General features: G+C 71.4%; 10 non-coding genes across 10 annotated transcripts; all 10 read right to left on the reverse strand.

Moving 5' to 3' along the window:
- Positions 1-214: 214 nt before the first annotated feature.
- On the reverse strand, positions 215-333 carry LOC133240753 (5S ribosomal RNA). The gene has a single exon (XR_009734353.1). It is a non-coding gene; the product is annotated as a 5S ribosomal RNA (ribosomal RNA).
- Positions 334-2,343: 2,010 nt separating this feature from the next.
- Positions 2,344-2,462, reverse strand: LOC133240754 (5S ribosomal RNA). The gene has a single exon (XR_009734354.1). It is a non-coding gene; the product is annotated as a 5S ribosomal RNA (ribosomal RNA).
- Positions 2,463-4,476: 2,014 nt separating this feature from the next.
- Positions 4,477-4,595, reverse strand: LOC133240755 (5S ribosomal RNA). Its single transcript, XR_009734355.1, has one exon. It is a non-coding gene; the product is annotated as a 5S ribosomal RNA (ribosomal RNA).
- Positions 4,596-6,603: 2,008 nt separating this feature from the next.
- On the reverse strand, positions 6,604-6,722 carry LOC133240756 (5S ribosomal RNA). Its single transcript, XR_009734356.1, has one exon. It is a non-coding gene; the product is annotated as a 5S ribosomal RNA (ribosomal RNA).
- A 2,009-nt stretch (positions 6,723-8,731) lies between these two features.
- On the reverse strand, positions 8,732-8,850 carry LOC133240757 (5S ribosomal RNA). Its single transcript, XR_009734357.1, has one exon. It is a non-coding gene; the product is annotated as a 5S ribosomal RNA (ribosomal RNA).
- A 2,009-nt stretch (positions 8,851-10,859) lies between these two features.
- On the reverse strand, positions 10,860-10,978 carry LOC133240758 (5S ribosomal RNA). Its single transcript, XR_009734358.1, has one exon. It is a non-coding gene; the product is annotated as a 5S ribosomal RNA (ribosomal RNA).
- A 2,010-nt stretch (positions 10,979-12,988) lies between these two features.
- Positions 12,989-13,107, reverse strand: LOC133240759 (5S ribosomal RNA). The gene has a single exon (XR_009734359.1). It is a non-coding gene; the product is annotated as a 5S ribosomal RNA (ribosomal RNA).
- Positions 13,108-15,121: 2,014 nt separating this feature from the next.
- LOC133240760 (5S ribosomal RNA) lies at positions 15,122-15,240 on the reverse strand. Its single transcript, XR_009734360.1, has one exon. It is a non-coding gene; the product is annotated as a 5S ribosomal RNA (ribosomal RNA).
- Positions 15,241-17,249: 2,009 nt separating this feature from the next.
- LOC133240762 (5S ribosomal RNA) lies at positions 17,250-17,368 on the reverse strand. The gene has a single exon (XR_009734362.1). It is a non-coding gene; the product is annotated as a 5S ribosomal RNA (ribosomal RNA).
- Positions 17,369-19,380: 2,012 nt separating this feature from the next.
- On the reverse strand, positions 19,381-19,499 carry LOC133240763 (5S ribosomal RNA). Its single transcript, XR_009734363.1, has one exon. It is a non-coding gene; the product is annotated as a 5S ribosomal RNA (ribosomal RNA).
- Positions 19,500-20,140: the final 641 nt, after the last annotated feature.

Below are 20,140 nucleotides of genomic sequence, written 5' to 3' on the forward strand. Positions count from 1 at the left end.
GAGGGGCTCGCGGGCCGCCCGGAGGCAACCCAGGTCTGCAGCGGGAGTCGGGGCCCCGGCCACCCACCCCGGGAGGGGCTGGAAGGCAGGCGACCGCTCTGAGCGCGGTGGGGTGCGAGGGGCCAGCGGCAGGTGGGGCTTGCGGGGGTGGGGGGCGGGCGCTAAAGGAGAGGGGAGGCAAAAGCAAAAAAAAGCAAAAAAAAAAGAAAAGAAAAGCCTACAGCACCCGGTATTCCCAGGCGGTCTCCCATCCAAGTACTAACCAGGCCCGACCCTGCTTAGCTTCCGAGATCAGACGAGATCGGGCGCGTTCAGGGTGGTATGGCCGTAGACGGGGCGGCTGCCGCCGGGCGCCCTAAGAGCCCTGCGCTGCGCCTGCCTTTCGCTCCGACCTGCCGCTCGGCCCAGCCGGCCGCAGCTCTCCACGGAGCGCGCGCTGCACTTGAGCTGCACGACCCGCGACCGGAGTCCCGGCGGCCGTGTGGCCGGCCGACGCCGCTCCGCCCCCCGCACACCGCCACCCCCGGCCAGCACCCGCCTGGCCCGGCCCGGGGGACCACGGGGCTTCCGGGACCCGGGACCCTGGACCCGGAGCAGCCGGCCCGGCATGCCTGCGGCGGATCGGGCGTGGGGTGGGGTGGGGTGGGGTGAGGGGCGCGGAGGGGTGAGGCGGGGCGGAGGTCTTGGCGCTCTCCCACCCTGGGACCCTCCAGGCCCGGCCCCGCTCGGAGGCCGCCGCCCCCCTCCGCCACCTCTCCCCCTCCCCGCCCCGCCTCCCCTCCCCCCCCCCCCCACCCCACCAAGGCCTTCGCTGCTCAGGGCCACGTGGCCCCGGAGCTCTCTGGCTTCGGGGCCCGCTGGGGCCCGCGGTCCTCTGAGCCTCCCGCGGGCCTGTGCGCAGCCCAGCCGTGGCCCTGAGCGCCCATCCTGCCCGGCACCTGCCCGGTGCCCAAAGCCACCTGGAGCCACCAGCGCGGTGAACCAAGAGCTCGTCCGCCCCGCCCCTTCGCCCTCCCGAGGCCCCCCTTGCCCCCACGCCGCCCTCCAAGCACAGGACCTTCCGGAGGGAGCAGACGAGCGACATGCAGGCACACGGACAGACACACAGACACTCGCAGGCACCCACGCCACGGGAGACAGCCGGCCGGCGCAAGCGCGGCAGCCAGGGCCACAGCCATAGCACCCGTGGGAGGCCGGGGGTCAGGAGAGACAGAGACAGAAAGAGATGAAGGTTCAGAGACACACTCCCAAGACGGCGCGAGGCAGATGCAGACAGACAGACAGACAGACAGACAGACACGAGCGCGCAGGCACACACGGGGAGGGAGAGACAGAGAGAGGGAGACACCGAGCGACTGACAGAGAGACGGAGAACGGGAGACGGACAGGGGACAGGGGATGGCATCCGCTCCGAGATAGACACACTGGCACAGACCGTGACACACCTCAGAGAGAGGCCGTGCGGCAGAAGCAGCTTCCCTAAGGGAGGGGGCGTCAGCCTTGGGCCGGCGGGCCCCGGCTGGACGCAGTGCCCTGGGGCTGGCAATCACCCGTGGGGACCCCCGGACTTCCTCGCATCCGAGGTCTCAAAGGTCCCCTTCGGCTTGGCCACCTACGGCGAGACCCAGCCCCCGCCCCCAGGCCAGAGGGTGAGTGCGGGAGAGTGTGTGTGTGAGTGTGTCGGTGGGCGACGGTGGGGTCTGGTCGACTGGGGGCCGGGGGGAACCCAGAATGGAGGGGACAGGGTGTGGCGGCCGGGGGTTTGGAAGTCTGTGTGGTCCTCTTGCTGTCTGTCTCTCTCTCTCCCTCTTTCTCCGTCTCCCTTACCCGTGGTCTCCGGCTCTCGACCTTTCTCGGCGGCGGTGGGGGGGTGTGTGTGTGTGCGTGACTGTTTTGTGTGTGTGTGTGTGAGTGTTGTGCGCGCGCGCCTGCGGGAGACCCAGCGGTTGCCTGCGAGGATGCGTCGAGGGGTGGGGCTGGGGACGGGCCGGGGGCTGCGGCTGCGGCGGGGGCTGGGGCCGGGGCCCCGCCCAGAAGTGCCTGAGGCCTGCCAAGGGAGCCCCAGACAGAGAGCACCCCCTCCACCCGCGCCCTCGCCGGTCCTCTGGTTTCCTGGAAGCCGAATGCGGAGGGGCTCGCGGGCCGCCCGGAGGCAACCCAGGTCTGCAGCGGGAGTCGGGGCCCCGGCCACCCACCCCGGGAGGGGCTGGAAGGCAGGCGACCGCTCTGAGCGCGGTGGGGTGCGAGGGGCCAGCGGCAGGTGGGGCTTGCGGGGGTGGGGGGCGGGCGCTAAAGGAGAGGGGAGGCAAAAGCAAAAAAAAGCAAAAAAAAAAAGAAAAGAAAAGCCTACAGCACCCGGTATTCCCAGGCGGTCTCCCATCCAAGTACTAACCAGGCCCGACCCTGCTTAGCTTCCGAGATCAGACGAGATCGGGCGCGTTCAGGGTGGTATGGCCGTAGACGGGGGCGGCTGCCGCCGGGCGCCCTAAGAGCCCTGCGCTGCGCCTGCCTTTCGCTCCGACCTGCCGCTCGGCCCAGCCGGCCGCAGCTCTCCACGGAGCGCGCGCTGCACTTGAGCTGCACGACCCGCGACCGGAGTCCCGGCGGCCGTGTGGCCGGCCGACGCCGCTCCGCCCCCCGCACACCGCCACCCCCGGCCAGCACCCGCCTGGCCCGGCCCGGGGGACCACGGGGCTTCCGGGACCCGGGACCCTGGACCCGGAGCAGCCGGCCCGGCATGCCTGCGGCGGATCGGGCGTGGGGTGGGGTGGGGTGGGGTGAGGGGCGCGGAGGGGTGAGGCGGGGCGGAGGTCTTGGCGCTCTCCCACCCTGGGACCCTCCAGGCCCGGCCCCGCTCGGAGGCCGCCGCCCCCCTCCGCCACCTCTCCCCCCTCCCCGCCCCGCCTCCCCTCCCCCCCCCCCCCCCCACCCCACCAAGGCCTTCGCTGCTCAGGGCCACGTGGCCCCGGAGCTCTCTGGCTTCGGGGCCCGCTGGGGCCCGCGGTCCTCTGAGCCTCCCGCGGGCCTGTGCGCAGCCCAGCCGTGGCCCTGAGCGCCCATCCTGCCCGGCACCTGCCCGGTGCCCAAAGCCACCTGGAGCCACCAGCGCGGTGAACCAAGAGCTCGTCCGCCCCGCCCCTTCGCCCTCCCGAGGCCCCCCTTGCCCCCACGCCGCCCTCCAAGCACAGGACCTTCCGGAGGGAGCAGACGAGCGACATGCAGGCACACGGACAGACACACAGACACTCGCAGGCACCCACGCCACGGGAGACAGCCGGCCGGCGCAAGCGCGGCAGCCAGGGCCACAGCCATAGCACCCGTGGGAGGCCGGGGGTCAGGAGAGACAGAGACAGAAAGAGATGAAGGTTCAGAGACACACTCCCAAGACGGCGCGAGGCAGATGCAGACAGACAGACAGACAGACAGACAGACACGAGCGCGCAGGCACACACGGGGAGGGAGAGACAGAGAGAGGGAGACACCGAGCGACTGACAGAGAGACGGAGAACGGGAGACGGACAGGGGACAGGGGATGGCATCCGCTCCGAGATAGACACACTGGCACAGACCGTGACACACCTCAGAGAGAGGCCGTGCGGCAGAAGCAGCTTCCCTAAGGGAGGGGGCGTCAGCCTTGGGCCGGCGGGCCCCGGCTGGACGCAGTGCCCTGGGGCTGGCAATCACCCGTGGGGACCCCCGGACTTCCTCGCATCCGAGGTCTCAAAGGTCCCCTTCGGCTTGGCCACCTACGGCGAGACCCAGCCCCCGCCCCCAGGCCAGAGGGTGAGTGCGGGAGAGTGTGTGTGTGAGTGTGTCGGTGGGCGACGGTGGGGTCTGGTCGACTGGGGGCCGGGGGGAACCCAGAATGGAGGGGACAGGGTGTGGCGGCCGGGGGTTTGGAAGTCTGTGTGGTCCTCTTGCTGTCTGTCTCTCTCTCTCCCTCTTTCTCCGTCTCCCTTACCCGTGGTCTCCGGCTCTCGACCTTTCTCGGCGGCGGTGGGGGGGTGTGTGTGTGTGCGTGACTGTTTTGTGTGTGTGTGTGTGAGTGTTGTGCGCGCGCGCCTGCGGGAGACCCAGCGGTTGCCTGCGAGGATGCGTCGAGGGGTGGGGCTGGGGACGGGCCGGGGGCTGCGGCTGCGGCGGGGGCTGGGGCCGGGGCCCCGCCCAGAAGTGCCTGAGGCCTGCCAAGGGAGCCCCAGACAGAGAGCACCCCCTCCACCCGCGCCCTCGCCGGTCCTCTGGTTTCCTGGAAGCCGAATGCGGAGGGGCTCGCGGGCCGCCCGGAGGCAACCCAGGTCTGCAGCGGGAGTCGGGGCCCCGGCCACCCACCCCGGGAGGGGCTGGAAGGCAGGCGACCGCTCTGAGCGCGGTGGGGTGCGAGGGGCCAGCGGCAGGTGGGGCTTGCGGGGGTGGGGGGCGGGCGCTAAAGGAGAGGGGAGGCAAAAGCAAAAAAAAGCAAAAAAAAAAGAAAAGAAAAGCCTACAGCACCCGGTATTCCCAGGCGGTCTCCCATCCAAGTACTAACCAGGCCCGACCCTGCTTAGCTTCCGAGATCAGACGAGATCGGGCGCGTTCAGGGTGGTATGGCCGTAGACGGGGCGGCTGCCGCCGGGCGCCCTAAGAGCCCTGCGCTGCGCCTGCCTTTCGCTCCGACCTGCCGCTCGGCCCAGCCGGCCGCAGCTCTCCACGGAGCGCGCGCTGCACTTGAGCTGCACGACCCGCGACCGGAGTCCCGGCGGCCGTGTGGCCGGCCGACGCCGCTCCGCCCCCCGCACACCGCCACCCCCGGCCAGCACCCGCCTGGCCCGGCCCGGGGACCACGGGGCTTCCGGGACCCGGGACCCTGGACCCGGAGCAGCCGGCCCGGCATGCCTGCGGCGGATCGGGCGTGGGGTGGGGTGGGGTGGGGTGAGGGGCGCGGAGGGGTGAGGCGGGGCGGAGGTCTTGGCGCTCTCCCACCCTGGGACCCTCCAGGCCCGGCCCCGCTCGGAGGCCGCCGCCCCCCTCCGCCACCTCTCCCCCTCCCCGCCCCGCCTCCCCTCCCCCCCCCCCCCACCCCACCAAGGCCTTCGCTGCTCAGGGCCACGTGGCCCCGGAGCTCTCTGGCTTCGGGGCCCGCTGGGGCCCGCGGTCCTCTGAGCCTCCCGCGGGCCTGTGCGCAGCCCAGCCGTGGCCCTGAGCGCCCATCCTGCCCGGCACCTGCCCGGTGCCCAAAGCCACCTGGAGCCACCAGCGCGGTGAACCAAGAGCTCGTCCGCCCCGCCCCTTCGCCCTCCCGAGGCCCCCCTTGCCCCCACGCCGCCCTCCAAGCACAGGACCTTCCGGAGGGAGCAGACGAGCGACATGCAGGCACACGGACAGACACACAGACACTCGCAGGCACCCACGCCACGGGAGACAGCCGGCCGGCGCAAGCGCGGCAGCCAGGGCCACAGCCATAGCACCCGTGGGAGGCCGGGGGTCAGGAGAGACAGAGACAGAAAGAGATGAAGGTTCAGAGACACACTCCCAAGACGGCGCGAGGCAGATGCAGACAGACAGACAGACAGACAGACAGACACGAGCGCGCAGGCACACACGGGGAGGGAGAGACAGAGAGAGGGAGACACCGAGCGACTGACAGAGAGACGGAGAACGGGAGACGGACAGGGGACAGGGGATGGCATCCGCTCCGAGATAGACACACTGGCACAGACCGTGACACACCTCAGAGAGAGGCCGTGCGGCAGAAGCAGCTTCCCTAAGGGAGGGGGCGTCAGCCTTGGGCCGGCGGGCCCCGGCTGGACGCAGTGCCCTGGGGCTGGCAATCACCCGTGGGGACCCCCGGACTTCCTCGCATCCGAGGTCTCAAAGGTCCCCTTCGGCTTGGCCACCTACGGCGAGACCCAGCCCCCGCCCCCAGGCCAGAGGGTGAGTGCGGGAGAGTGTGTGTGTGAGTGTGTCGGTGGGCGACGGTGGGGTCTGGTCGACTGGGGGCCGGGGGGAACCCAGAATGGAGGGGACAGGGTGTGGCGGCCGGGGGTTTGGAAGTCTGTGTGGTCCTCTTGCTGTCTGTCTCTCTCTCTCCCTCTTTCTCCGTCTCCCTTACCCGTGGTCTCCGGCTCTCGACCTTTCTCGGCGGCGGTGGGGGGGTGTGTGTGTGTGCGTGACTGTTTTGTGTGTGTGTGTGTGAGTGTTGTGCGCGCGCGCCTGCGGGAGACCCAGCGGTTGCCTGCGAGGATGCGTCGAGGGGTGGGGCTGGGGACGGGCCGGGGGCTGCGGCTGCGGCGGGGGCTGGGGCCGGGGCCCCGCCCAGAAGTGCCTGAGGCCTGCCAAGGGAGCCCCAGACAGAGAGCACCCCCTCCACCCGCGCCCTCGCCGGTCCTCTGGTTTCCTGGAAGCCGAATGCGGAGGGGCTCGCGGGCCGCCCGGAGGCAACCCAGGTCTGCAGCGGGAGTCGGGGCCCCGGCCACCCACCCCGGGAGGGGCTGGAAGGCAGGCGACCGCTCTGAGCGCGGTGGGGTGCGAGGGGCCAGCGGCAGGTGGGGCTTGCGGGGGTGGGGGGCGGGCGCTAAAGGAGAGGGGAGGCAAAAGCAAAAAAAAGCAAAAAAAAAAGAAAAGAAAAGCCTACAGCACCCGGTATTCCCAGGCGGTCTCCCATCCAAGTACTAACCAGGCCCGACCCTGCTTAGCTTCCGAGATCAGACGAGATCGGGCGCGTTCAGGGTGGTATGGCCGTAGACGGGGCGGCTGCCGCCGGGCGCCCTAAGAGCCCTGCGCTGCGCCTGCCTTTCGCTCCGACCTGCCGCTCGGCCCAGCCGGCCGCAGCTCTCCACGGAGCGCGCGCTGCACTTGAGCTGCACGACCCGCGACCGGAGTCCCGGCGGCCGTGTGGCCGGCCGACGCCGCTCCGCCCCCCGCACACCGCCACCCCCGGCCAGCACCCGCCTGGCCCGGCCCGGGGACCACGGGGCTTCCGGGACCCGGGACCCTGGACCCGGAGCAGCCGGCCCGGCATGCCTGCGGCGGATCGGGCGTGGGGTGGGGTGGGGTGGGGTGAGGGGCGCGGAGGGGTGAGGCGGGGCGGAGGTCTTGGCGCTCTCCCACCCTGGGACCCTCCAGGCCCGGCCCCGCTCGGAGGCCGCCGCCCCCCTCCGCCACCTCTCCCCCCTCCCCGCCCCGCCTCCCCTCCCCCCCCCCCCCACCCCACCAAGGCCTTCGCTGCTCAGGGCCACGTGGCCCCGGAGCTCTCTGGCTTCGGGGCCCGCTGGGGCCCGCGGTCCTCTGAGCCTCCCGCGGGCCTGTGCGCAGCCCAGCCGTGGCCCTGAGCGCCCATCCTGCCCGGCACCTGCCCGGTGCCCAAAGCCACCTGGAGCCACCAGCGCGGTGAACCAAGAGCTCGTCCGCCCCGCCCCTTCGCCCTCCCGAGGCCCCCCTTGCCCCCACGCCGCCCTCCAAGCACAGGACCTTCCGGAGGGAGCAGACGAGCGACATGCAGGCACACGGACAGACACACAGACACTCGCAGGCACCCACGCCACGGGAGACAGCCGGCCGGCGCAAGCGCGGCAGCCAGGGCCACAGCCATAGCACCCGTGGGAGGCCGGGGGTCAGGAGAGACAGAGACAGAAAGAGATGAAGGTTCAGAGACACACTCCCAAGACGGCGCGAGGCAGATGCAGACAGACAGACAGACAGACAGACAGACACGAGCGCGCAGGCACACACGGGGAGGGAGAGACAGAGAGAGGGAGACACCGAGCGACTGACAGAGAGACGGAGAACGGGAGACGGACAGGGGACAGGGGATGGCATCCGCTCCGAGATAGACACACTGGCACAGACCGTGACACACCTCAGAGAGAGGCCGTGCGGCAGAAGCAGCTTCCCTAAGGGAGGGGGCGTCAGCCTTGGGCCGGCGGGCCCCGGCTGGACGCAGTGCCCTGGGGCTGGCAATCACCCGTGGGGACCCCCGGACTTCCTCGCATCCGAGGTCTCAAAGGTCCCCTTCGGCTTGGCCACCTACGGCGAGACCCAGCCCCCGCCCCCAGGCCAGAGGGTGAGTGCGGGAGAGTGTGTGTGTGAGTGTGTCGGTGGGCGACGGTGGGGTCTGGTCGACTGGGGGCCGGGGGGAACCCAGAATGGAGGGGACAGGGTGTGGCGGCCGGGGGTTTGGAAGTCTGTGTGGTCCTCTTGCTGTCTGTCTCTCTCTCTCCCTCTTTCTCCGTCTCCCTTACCCGTGGTCTCCGGCTCTCGACCTTTCTCGGCGGCGGTGGGGGGGTGTGTGTGTGTGCGTGACTGTTTTGTGTGTGTGTGTGTGAGTGTTGTGCGCGCGCGCCTGCGGGAGACCCAGCGGTTGCCTGCGAGGATGCGTCGAGGGGTGGGGCTGGGGACGGGCCGGGGGCTGCGGCTGCGGCGGGGGCTGGGGCCGGGGCCCCGCCCAGAAGTGCCTGAGGCCTGCCAAGGGAGCCCCAGACAGAGAGCACCCCCTCCACCCGCGCCCTCGCCGGTCCTCTGGTTTCCTGGAAGCCGAATGCGGAGGGGCTCGCGGGCCGCCCGGAGGCAACCCAGGTCTGCAGCGGGAGTCGGGGCCCCGGCCACCCACCCCGGGAGGGGCTGGAAGGCAGGCGACCGCTCTGAGCGCGGTGGGGTGCGAGGGGCCAGCGGCAGGTGGGGCTTGCGGGGGTGGGGGGCGGGCGCTAAAGGAGAGGGGAGGCAAAAGCAAAAAAAAGCAAAAAAAAAAGAAAAGAAAAGCCTACAGCACCCGGTATTCCCAGGCGGTCTCCCATCCAAGTACTAACCAGGCCCGACCCTGCTTAGCTTCCGAGATCAGACGAGATCGGGCGCGTTCAGGGTGGTATGGCCGTAGACGGGGGCGGCTGCCGCCGGGCGCCCTAAGAGCCCTGCGCTGCGCCTGCCTTTCGCTCCGACCTGCCGCTCGGCCCAGCCGGCCGCAGCTCTCCACGGAGCGCGCGCTGCACTTGAGCTGCACGACCCGCGACCGGAGTCCCGGCGGCCGTGTGGCCGGCCGACGCCGCTCCGCCCCCCGCACACCGCCACCCCCGGCCAGCACCCGCCTGGCCCGGCCCGGGGACCACGGGGCTTCCGGGACCCGGGACCCTGGACCCGGAGCAGCCGGCCCGGCATGCCTGCGGCGGATCGGGCGTGGGGTGGGGTGGGGTGGGGTGAGGGGCGCGGAGGGGTGAGGCGGGGCGGAGGTCTTGGCGCTCTCCCACCCTGGGACCCTCCAGGCCCGGCCCCGCTCGGAGGCCGCCGCCCCCCTCCGCCACCTCTCCCCCTCCCCGCCCCGCCTCCCCTCCCCCCCCCCCCCACCCCACCAAGGCCTTCGCTGCTCAGGGCCACGTGGCCCCGGAGCTCTCTGGCTTCGGGGCCCGCTGGGGCCCGCGGTCCTCTGAGCCTCCCGCGGGCCTGTGCGCAGCCCAGCCGTGGCCCTGAGCGCCCATCCTGCCCGGCACCTGCCCGGTGCCCAAAGCCACCTGGAGCCACCAGCGCGGTGAACCAAGAGCTCGTCCGCCCCGCCCCTTCGCCCTCCCGAGGCCCCCCTTGCCCCCACGCCGCCCTCCAAGCACAGGACCTTCCGGAGGGAGCAGACGAGCGACATGCAGGCACACGGACAGACACACAGACACTCGCAGGCACCCACGCCACGGGAGACAGCCGGCCGGCGCAAGCGCGGCAGCCAGGGCCACAGCCATAGCACCCGTGGGAGGCCGGGGGTCAGGAGAGACAGAGACAGAAAGAGATGAAGGTTCAGAGACACACTCCCAAGACGGCGCGAGGCAGATGCAGACAGACAGACAGACAGACAGACAGACACGAGCGCGCAGGCACACACGGGGAGGGAGAGACAGAGAGAGGGAGACACCGAGCGACTGACAGAGAGACGGAGAACGGGAGACGGACAGGGGACAGGGGATGGCATCCGCTCCGAGATAGACACACTGGCACAGACCGTGACACACCTCAGAGAGAGGCCGTGCGGCAGAAGCAGCTTCCCTAAGGGAGGGGGCGTCAGCCTTGGGCCGGCGGGCCCCGGCTGGACGCAGTGCCCTGGGGCTGGCAATCACCCGTGGGGACCCCCGGACTTCCTCGCATCCGAGGTCTCAAAGGTCCCCTTCGGCTTGGCCACCTACGGCGAGACCCAGCCCCCGCCCCCAGGCCAGAGGGTGAGTGCGGGAGAGTGTGTGTGTGAGTGTGTCGGTGGGCGACGGTGGGGTCTGGTCGACTGGGGGCCGGGGGGAACCCAGAATGGAGGGGACAGGGTGTGGCGGCCGGGGGTTTGGAAGTCTGTGTGGTCCTCTTGCTGTCTGTCTCTCTCTCTCCCTCTTTCTCCGTCTCCCTTACCCGTGGTCTCCGGCTCTCGACCTTTCTCGGCGGCGGTGGGGGGGTGTGTGTGTGTGCGTGACTGTTTTGTGTGTGTGTGTGTGAGTGTTGTGCGCGCGCGCCTGCGGGAGACCCAGCGGTTGCCTGCGAGGATGCGTCGAGGGGTGGGGCTGGGGACGGGCCGGGGGCTGCGGCTGCGGCGGGGGCTGGGGCCGGGGCCCCGCCCAGAAGTGCCTGAGGCCTGCCAAGGGAGCCCCAGACAGAGAGCACCCCCTCCACCCGCGCCCTCGCCGGTCCTCTGGTTTCCTGGAAGCCGAATGCGGAGGGGCTCGCGGGCCGCCCGGAGGCAACCCAGGTCTGCAGCGGGAGTCGGGGCCCCGGCCACCCACCCCGGGAGGGGCTGGAAGGCAGGCGACCGCTCTGAGCGCGGTGGGGTGCGAGGGGCCAGCGGCAGGTGGGGCTTGCGGGGGTGGGGGGCGGGCGCTAAAGGAGAGGGGAGGCAAAAGCAAAAAAAAGCAAAAAAAAAAGAAAAGAAAAGCCTACAGCACCCGGTATTCCCAGGCGGTCTCCCATCCAAGTACTAACCAGGCCCGACCCTGCTTAGCTTCCGAGATCAGACGAGATCGGGCGCGTTCAGGGTGGTATGGCCGTAGACGGGGCGGCTGCCGCCGGGCGCCCTAAGAGCCCTGCGCTGCGCCTGCCTTTCGCTCCGACCTGCCGCTCGGCCCAGCCGGCCGCAGCTCTCCACGGAGCGCGCGCTGCACTTGAGCTGCACGACCCGCGACCGGAGTCCCGGCGGCCGTGTGGCCGGCCGACGCCGCTCCGCCCCCCGCACACCGCCACCCCCGGCCAGCACCCGCCTGGCCCGGCCCGGGGACCACGGGGCTTCCGGGACCCGGGACCCTGGACCCGGAGCAGCCGGCCCGGCATGCCTGCGGCGGATCGGGCGTGGGGTGGGGTGGGGTGGGGTGAGGGGCGCGGAGGGGTGAGGCGGGGCGGAGGTCTTGGCGCTCTCCCACCCTGGGACCCTCCAGGCCCGGCCCCGCTCGGAGGCCGCCGCCCCCCTCCGCCACCTCTCCCCCCCCCCCGCCCCCCCCCCCCCCCCCCCGCCCCCCCACCCCACCAAGGCCTTCGCTGCTCAGGGCCACGTGGCCCCGGAGCTCTCTGGCTTCGGGGCCCGCTGGGGCCCGCGGTCCTCTGAGCCTCCCGCGGGCCTGTGCGCAGCCCAGCCGTGGCCCTGAGCGCCCATCCTGCCCGGCACCTGCCCGGTGCCCAAAGCCACCTGGAGCCACCAGCGCGGTGAACCAAGAGCTCGTCCGCCCCGCCCCTTCGCCCTCCCGAGGCCCCCCTTGCCCCCACGCCGCCCTCCAAGCACAGGACCTTCCGGAGGGAGCAGACGAGCGACATGCAGGCACACGGACAGACACACAGACACTCGCAGGCACCCACGCCACGGGAGACAGCCGGCCGGCGCAAGCGCGGCAGCCAGGGCCACAGCCATAGCACCCGTGGGAGGCCGGGGGTCAGGAGAGACAGAGACAGAAAGAGATGAAGGTTCAGAGACACACTCCCAAGACGGCGCGAGGCAGATGCAGACAGACAGACAGACAGACAGACAGACACGAGCGCGCAGGCACACACGGGGAGGGAGAGACAGAGAGAGGGAGACACCGAGCGACTGACAGAGAGACGGAGAACGGGAGACGGACAGGGGACAGGGGATGGCATCCGCTCCGAGATAGACACACTGGCACAGACCGTGACACACCTCAGAGAGAGGCCGTGCGGCAGAAGCAGCTTCCCTAAGGGAGGGGGCGTCAGCCTTGGGCCGGCGGGCCCCGGCTGGACGCAGTGCCCTGGGGCTGGCAATCACCCGTGGGGACCCCCGGACTTCCTCGCATCCGAGGTCTCAAAGGTCCCCTTCGGCTTGGCCACCTACGGCGAGACCCAGCCCCCGCCCCCAGGCCAGAGGGTGAGTGCGGGAGAGTGTGTGTGTGAGTGTGTCGGTGGGCGACGGTGGGGTCTGGTCGACTGGGGGCCGGGGGGAACCCAGAATGGAGGGGACAGGGTGTGGCGGCCGGGGGTTTGGAAGTCTGTGTGGTCCTCTTGCTGTCTGTCTCTCTCTCTCCCTCTTTCTCCGTCTCCCTTACCCGTGGTCTCCGGCTCTCGACCTTTCTCGGCGGCGGTGGGGGGGTGTGTGTGTGTGCGTGACTGTTTTGTGTGTGTGTGTGTGAGTGTTGTGCGCGCGCGCCTGCGGGAGACCCAGCGGTTGCCTGCGAGGATGCGTCGAGGGGTGGGGCTGGGGACGGGCCGGGGGCTGCGGCTGCGGCGGGGGCTGGGGCCGGGGCCCCGCCCAGAAGTGCCTGAGGCCTGCCAAGGGAGCCCCAGACAGAGAGCACCCCCTCCACCCGCGCCCTCGCCGGTCCTCTGGTTTCCTGGAAGCCGAATGCGGAGGGGCTCGCGGGCCGCCCGGAGGCAACCCAGGTCTGCAGCGGGAGTCGGGGCCCCGGCCACCCACCCCGGGAGGGGCTGGAAGGCAGGCGACCGCTCTGAGCGCGGTGGGGTGCGAGGGGCCAGCGGCAGGTGGGGCTTGCGGGGGTGGGGGGCGGGCGCTAAAGGAGAGGGGAGGCAAAAGCAAAAAAAAGCAAAAAAAAAAGAAAAGAAAAGCCTACAGCACCCGGTATTCCCAGGCGGTCTCCCATCCAAGTACTAACCAGGCCCGACCCTGCTTAGCTTCCGAGATCAGACGAGATCGGGCGCGTTCAGGGTGGTATGGCCGTAGACGGGGGCGGCTGCCGCCGGGCGCCCTAAGAGCCCTGCGCTGCGCCTGCCTTTCGCTCCGACCTGCCGCTCGGCCCAGCCGGCCGCAGCTCTCCACGGAGCGCGCGCTGCACTTGAGCTGCACGACCCGCGACCGGAGTCCCGGCGGCCGTGTGGCCGGCCGACGCCGCTCCGCCCCCCGCACACCGCCACCCCCGGCCAGCACCCGCCTGGCCCGGCCCGGGGACCACGGGGCTTCCGGGACCCGGGACCCTGGACCCGGAGCAGCCGGCCCGGCATGCCTGCGGCGGATCGGGCGTGGGGTGGGGTGGGGTGGGGTGAGGGGCGCGGAGGGGTGAGGCGGGGCGGAGGTCTTGGCGCTCTCCCACCCTGGGACCCTCCAGGCCCGGCCCCGCTCGGAGGCCGCCGCCCCCCTCCGCCACCTCTCCCCCCTCCCCGCCCCGCCTCCCCTCCCCCCCCCCCCCCCCCACCCCACCAAGGCCTTCGCTGCTCAGGGCCACGTGGCCCCGGAGCTCTCTGGCTTCGGGGCCCGCTGGGGCCCGCGGTCCTCTGAGCCTCCCGCGGGCCTGTGCGCAGCCCAGCCGTGGCCCTGAGCGCCCATCCTGCCCGGCACCTGCCCGGTGCCCAAAGCCACCTGGAGCCACCAGCGCGGTGAACCAAGAGCTCGTCCGCCCCGCCCCTTCGCCCTCCCGAGGCCCCCCTTGCCCCCACGCCGCCCTCCAAGCACAGGACCTTCCGGAGGGAGCAGACGAGCGACATGCAGGCACACGGACAGACACACAGACACTCGCAGGCACCCACGCCACGGGAGACAGCCGGCCGGCGCAAGCGCGGCAGCCAGGGCCACAGCCATAGCACCCGTGGGAGGCCGGGGGTCAGGAGAGACAGAGACAGAAAGAGATGAAGGTTCAGAGACACACTCCCAAGACGGCGCGAGGCAGATGCAGACAGACAGACAGACAGACAGACAGACACGAGCGCGCAGGCACACACGGGGAGGGAGAGACAGAGAGAGGGAGACACCGAGCGACTGACAGAGAGACGGAGAACGGGAGACGGACAGGGGACAGGGGATGGCATCCGCTCCGAGATAGACACACTGGCACAGACCGTGACACACCTCAGAGAGAGGCCGTGCGGCAGAAGCAGCTTCCCTAAGGGAGGGGGCGTCAGCCTTGGGCCGGCGGGCCCCGGCTGGACGCAGTGCCCTGGGGCTGGCAATCACCCGTGGGGACCCCCGGACTTCCTCGCATCCGAGGTCTCAAAGGTCCCCTTCGGCTTGGCCACCTACGGCGAGACCCAGCCCCCGCCCCCAGGCCAGAGGGTGAGTGCGGGAGAGTGTGTGTGTGAGTGTGTCGGTGGGCGACGGTGGGGTCTGGTCGACTGGGGGCCGGGGGGAACCCAGAATGGAGGGGACAGGGTGTGGCGGCCGGGGGTTTGGAAGTCTGTGTGGTCCTCTTGCTGTCTGTCTCTCTCTCTCCCTCTTTCTCCGTCTCCCTTACCCGTGGTCTCCGGCTCTCGACCTTTCTCGGCGGCGGTGGGGGGGTGTGTGTGTGTGCGTGACTGTTTTGTGTGTGTGTGTGTGAGTGTTGTGCGCGCGCGCCTGCGGGAGACCCAGCGGTTGCCTGCGAGGATGCGTCGAGGGGTGGGGCTGGGGACGGGCCGGGGGCTGCGGCTGCGGCGGGGGCTGGGGCCGGGGCCCCGCCCAGAAGTGCCTGAGGCCTGCCAAGGGAGCCCCAGACAGAGAGCACCCCCTCCACCCGCGCCCTCGCCGGTCCTCTGGTTTCCTGGAAGCCGAATGCGGAGGGGCTCGCGGGCCGCCCGGAGGCAACCCAGGTCTGCAGCGGGAGTCGGGGCCCCGGCCACCCACCCCGGGAGGGGCTGGAAGGCAGGCGACCGCTCTGAGCGCGGTGGGGTGCGAGGGGCCAGCGGCAGGTGGGGCTTGCGGGGGTGGGGGGCGGGCGCTAAAGGAGAGGGGAGGCAAAAGCAAAAAAAAGCAAAAAAAAAAGAAAAGAAAAGCCTACAGCACCCGGTATTCCCAGGCGGTCTCCCATCCAAGTACTAACCAGGCCCGACCCTGCTTAGCTTCCGAGATCAGACGAGATCGGGCGCGTTCAGGGTGGTATGGCCGTAGACGGGGGCGGCTGCCGCCGGGCGCCCTAAGAGCCCTGCGCTGCGCCTGCCTTTCGCTCCGACCTGCCGCTCGGCCCAGCCGGCCGCAGCTCTCCACGGAGCGCGCGCTGCACTTGAGCTGCACGACCCGCGACCGGAGTCCCGGCGGCCGTGTGGCCGGCCGACGCCGCTCCGCCCCCCGCACACCGCCACCCCCGGCCAGCACCCGCCTGGCCCGGCCCGGGGGACCACGGGGCTTCCGGGACCCGGGACCCTGGACCCGGAGCAGCCGGCCCGGCATGCCTGCGGCGGATCGGGCGTGGGGTGGGGTGGGGTGGGGTGAGGGGCGCGGAGGGGTGAGGCGGGGCGGAGGTCTTGGCGCTCTCCCACCCTGGGACCCTCCAGGCCCGGCCCCGCTCGGAGGCCGCCGCCCCCCTCCGCCACCTCTCCCCCTCCCCGCCCCGCCTCCCCTCCCCCCCCCCCCACCCCACCAAGGCCTTCGCTGCTCAGGGCCACGTGGCCCCGGAGCTCTCTGGCTTCGGGGCCCGCTGGGGCCCGCGGTCCTCTGAGCCTCCCGCGGGCCTGTGCGCAGCCCAGCCGTGGCCCTGAGCGCCCATCCTGCCCGGCACCTGCCCGGTGCCCAAAGCCACCTGGAGCCACCAGCGCGGTGAACCAAGAGCTCGTCCGCCCCGCCCCTTCGCCCTCCCGAGGCCCCCCTTGCCCCCACGCCGCCCTCCAAGCACAGGACCTTCCGGAGGGAGCAGACGAGCGACATGCAGGCACACGGACAGACACACAGACACTCGCAGGCACCCACGCCACGGGAGACAGCCGGCCGGCGCAAGCGCGGCAGCCAGGGCCACAGCCATAGCACCCGTGGGAGGCCGGGGGTCAGGAGAGACAGAGACAGAAAGAGATGAAGGTTCAGAGACACACTCCCAAGACGGCGCGAGGCAGATGCAGACAGACAGACAGACAGACAGACAGACACGAGCGCGCAGGCACACACGGGGAGGGAGAGACAGAGAGAGGGAGACACCGAGCGACTGACAGAGAGACGGAGAACGGGAGACGGACAGGGGACAGGGGATGGCATCCGCTCCGAGATAGACACACTGGCACAGACCGTGACACACCTCAGAGAGAGGCCGTGCGGCAGAAGCAGCTTCCCTAAGGGAGGGGGCGTCAGCCTTGGGCCGGCGGGCCCCGGCTGGACGCAGTGCCCTGGGGCTGGCAATCACCCGTGGGGACCCCCGGACTTCCTCGCATCCGAGGTCTCAAAGGTCCCCTTCGGCTTGGCCACCTACGGCGAGACCCAGCCCCCGCCCCCAGGCCAGAGGGTGAGTGCGGGAGAGTGTGTGTGTGAGTGTGTCGGTGGGCGACGGTGGGGTCTGGTCGACTGGGGGCCGGGGGGAACCCAGAATGGAGGGGACAGGGTGTGGCGGCCGGGGGTTTGGAAGTCTGTGTGGTCCTCTTGCTGTCTGTCTCTCTCTCTCCCTCTTTCTCCGTCTCCCTTACCCGTGGTCTCCGGCTCTCGACCTTTCTCGGCGGCGGTGGGGGGGTGTGTGTGTGTGCGTGACTGTTTTGTGTGTGTGTGTGTGAGTGTTGTGCGCGCGCGCCTGCGGGAGACCCAGCGGTTGCCTGCGAGGATGCGTCGAGGGGTGGGGCTGGGGACGGGCCGGGGGCTGCGGCTGCGGCGGGGGCTGGGGCCGGGGCCCCGCCCAGAAGTGCCTGAGGCCTGCCAAGGGAGCCCCAGACAGAGAGCACCCCCTCCACCCGCGCCCTCGCCGGTCCTCTGGTTTCCTGGAAGCCGAATGCGGAGGGGCTCGCGGGCCGCCCGGAGGCAACCCAGGTCTGCAGCGGGAGTCGGGGCCCCGGCCACCCACCCCGGGAGGGGCTGGAAGGCAGGCGACCGCTCTGAGCGCGGTGGGGTGCGAGGGGCCAGCGGCAGGTGGGGCTTGCGGGGGTGGGGGGCGGGCGCTAAAGGAGAGGGGAGGCAAAAGCAAAAAAAAGCAAAAAAAAAAGAAAAGAAAAGCCTACAGCACCCGGTATTCCCAGGCGGTCTCCCATCCAAGTACTAACCAGGCCCGACCCTGCTTAGCTTCCGAGATCAGACGAGATCGGGCGCGTTCAGGGTGGTATGGCCGTAGACGGGGCGGCTGCCGCCGGGCGCCCTAAGAGCCCTGCGCTGCGCCTGCCTTTCGCTCCGACCTGCCGCTCGGCCCAGCCGGCCGCAGCTCTCCACGGAGCGCGCGCTGCACTTGAGCTGCACGACCCGCGACCGGAGTCCCGGCGGCCGTGTGGCCGGCCGACGCCGCTCCGCCCCCCGCACACCGCCACCCCCGGCCAGCACCCGCCTGGCCCGGCCCGGGGACCACGGGGCTTCCGGGACCCGGGACCCTGGACCCGGAGCAGCCGGCCCGGCATGCCTGCGGCGGATCGGGCGTGGGGTGGGGTGGGGTGGGGTGAGGGGCGCGGAGGGGTGAGGCGGGGCGGAGGTCTTGGCGCTCTCCCACCCTGGGACCCTCCAGGCCCGGCCCCGCTCGGAGGCCGCCGCCCCCCTCCGCCACCTCTCCCCCCTCCCCGCCCCGCCTCCCCTCCCCCCCCCCCCCCCCACCCCACCAAGGCCTTCGCTGCTCAGGGCCACGTGGCCCCGGAGCTCTCTGGCTTCGGGGCCCGCTGGGGCCCGCGGTCCTCTGAGCCTCCCGCGGGCCTGTGCGCAGCCCAGCCGTGGCCCTGAGCGCCCATCCTGCCCGGCACCTGCCCGGTGCCCAAAGCCACCTGGAGCCACCAGCGCGGTGAACCAAGAGCTCGTCCGCCCCGCCCCTTCGCCCTCCCGAGGCCCCCCTTGCCCCCACGCCGCCCTCCAAGCACAGGACCTTCCGGAGGGAGCAGACGAGCGACATGCAGGCACACGGACAGACACACAGACACTCGCAGGCACCCACGCCACGGGAGACAGCCGGCCGGCGCAAGCGCGGCAGCCAGGGCCACAGCCATAGCACCCGTGGGAGGCCGGGGGTCAGGAGAGACAGAGACAGAAAGAGATGAAGGTTCAGAGACACACTCCCAAGACGGCGCGAGGCAGATGCAGACAGACAGACAGACAGACAGACAGACACGAGCGCGCAGGCACACACGGGGAGGGAGAGACAGAGAGAGGGAGACACCGAGCGACTGACAGAGAGACGGAGAACGGGAGACGGACAGGGGACAGGGGATGGCATCCGCTCCGAGATAGACACACTGGCACAGACCGTGACACACCTCAGAGAGAGGCCGTGCGGCAGAAGCAGCTTCCCTAAGGGAGGGGGCGTCAGCCTTGGGCCGGCGGGCCCCGGCTGGACGCAGTGCCCTGGGGCTGGCAATCACCCGTGGGGACCCCCGGACTTCCTCGCATCCGAGGTCTCAAAGGTCCCCTTCGGCTTGGCCACCTACGGCGAGACCCAGCCCCCGCCCCCAGGCCAGAGGGTGAGTGCGGGAGAGTGTGTGTGTGAGTGTGTCGGTGGGCGACGGTGGGGTCTGGTCGACTGGGGGCCGGGGGGAACCCAGAATGGAGGGGACAGGGTGTGGCGGCCGGGGGTTTGGAAGTCTGTGTGGTCCTCTTGCTGTCTGTCTCTCTCTCTCCCTCTTTCTCCGTCTCCCTTACCCGTGGTCTCCGGCTCTCGACCTTTCTCGGCGGCGGTGGGGGGGTGTGTGTGTGTGCGTGACTGTTTTGTGTGTGTGTGTGTGAGTGTTGTGCGCGCGCGCCTGCGGGAGACCCAGCGGTTGCCTGCGAGGATGCGTCGAGGGGTGGGGCTGGGGACGGGCCGGGGGCTGCGGCTGCGGCGGGGGCTGGGGCCGGGGCCCCGCCCAGAAGTGCCTGAGGCCTGCCAAGGGAGCCCCAGACAGAGAGCACCCCCTCCACCCGCGCCCTCGCCGGTCCTCTGGTTTCCTGGAAGCCGAATGCGGAGGGGCTCGCGGGCCGCCCGGAGGCAACCCAGGTCTGCAGCGGGAGTCGGGGCCCCGGCCACCCACCCCGGGAGGGGCTGGAAGGCAGGCGACCGCTCTGAGCGCGGTGGGGTGCGAGGGGCCAGCGGCAGGTGGGGCTTGCGGGGGTGGGGGGCGGGCGCTAAAGGAGAGGGGAGGCAAAAGCAAAAAAAAGCAAAAAAAAAAGAAAAGAAAAGCCTACAGCACCCGGTATTCCCAGGCGGTCTCCCATCCAAGTACTAACCAGGCCCGACCCTGCTTAGCTTCCGAGATCAGACGAGATCGGGCGCGTTCAGGGTGGTATGGCCGTAGACGGGGGCGGCTGCCGCCGGGCGCCCTAAGAGCCCTGCGCTGCGCCTGCCTTTCGCTCCGACCTGCCGCTCGGCCCAGCCGGCCGCAGCTCTCCACGGAGCGCGCGCTGCACTTGAGCTGCACGACCCGCGACCGGAGTCCCGGCGGCCGTGTGGCCGGCCGACGCCGCTCCGCCCCCCGCACACCGCCACCCCCGGCCAGCACCCGCCTGGCCCGGCCCGGGGACCACGGGGCTTCCGGGACCCGGGACCCTGGACCCGGAGCAGCCGGCCCGGCATGCCTGCGGCGGATCGGGCGTGGGGTGGGGTGGGGTGGGGTGAGGGGCGCGGAGGGGTGAGGCGGGGCGGAGGTCTTGGCGCTCTCCCACCCTGGGACCCTCCAGGCCCGGCCCCGCTCGGAGGCCGCCGCCCCCCTCCGCCACCTCTCCCCCCTCCCCGCCCCGCCTCCCCTCCCCCCCCCCCCCCACCCCACCAAGGCCTTCGCTGCTCAGGGCCACGTGGCCCCGGAGCTCTCTGGCTTCGGGGCCCGCTGGGGCCCGCGGTCCTCTGAGCCTCCCGCGGGCCTGTGCGCAGCCCAGCCGTGGCCCTGAGCGCCCATCCTGCCCGGCACCTGCCCGGTGCCCAAAGCCACCTGGAGCCACCAG

The sequence above is a fragment of the Bos javanicus genome, chromosome 28 (genome assembly GCF_032452875.1).
Source record: "Bos javanicus breed banteng chromosome 28, ARS-OSU_banteng_1.0, whole genome shotgun sequence".
Lineage (NCBI taxonomy): Eukaryota > Metazoa > Chordata > Mammalia > Artiodactyla > Bovidae > Bos > Bos javanicus.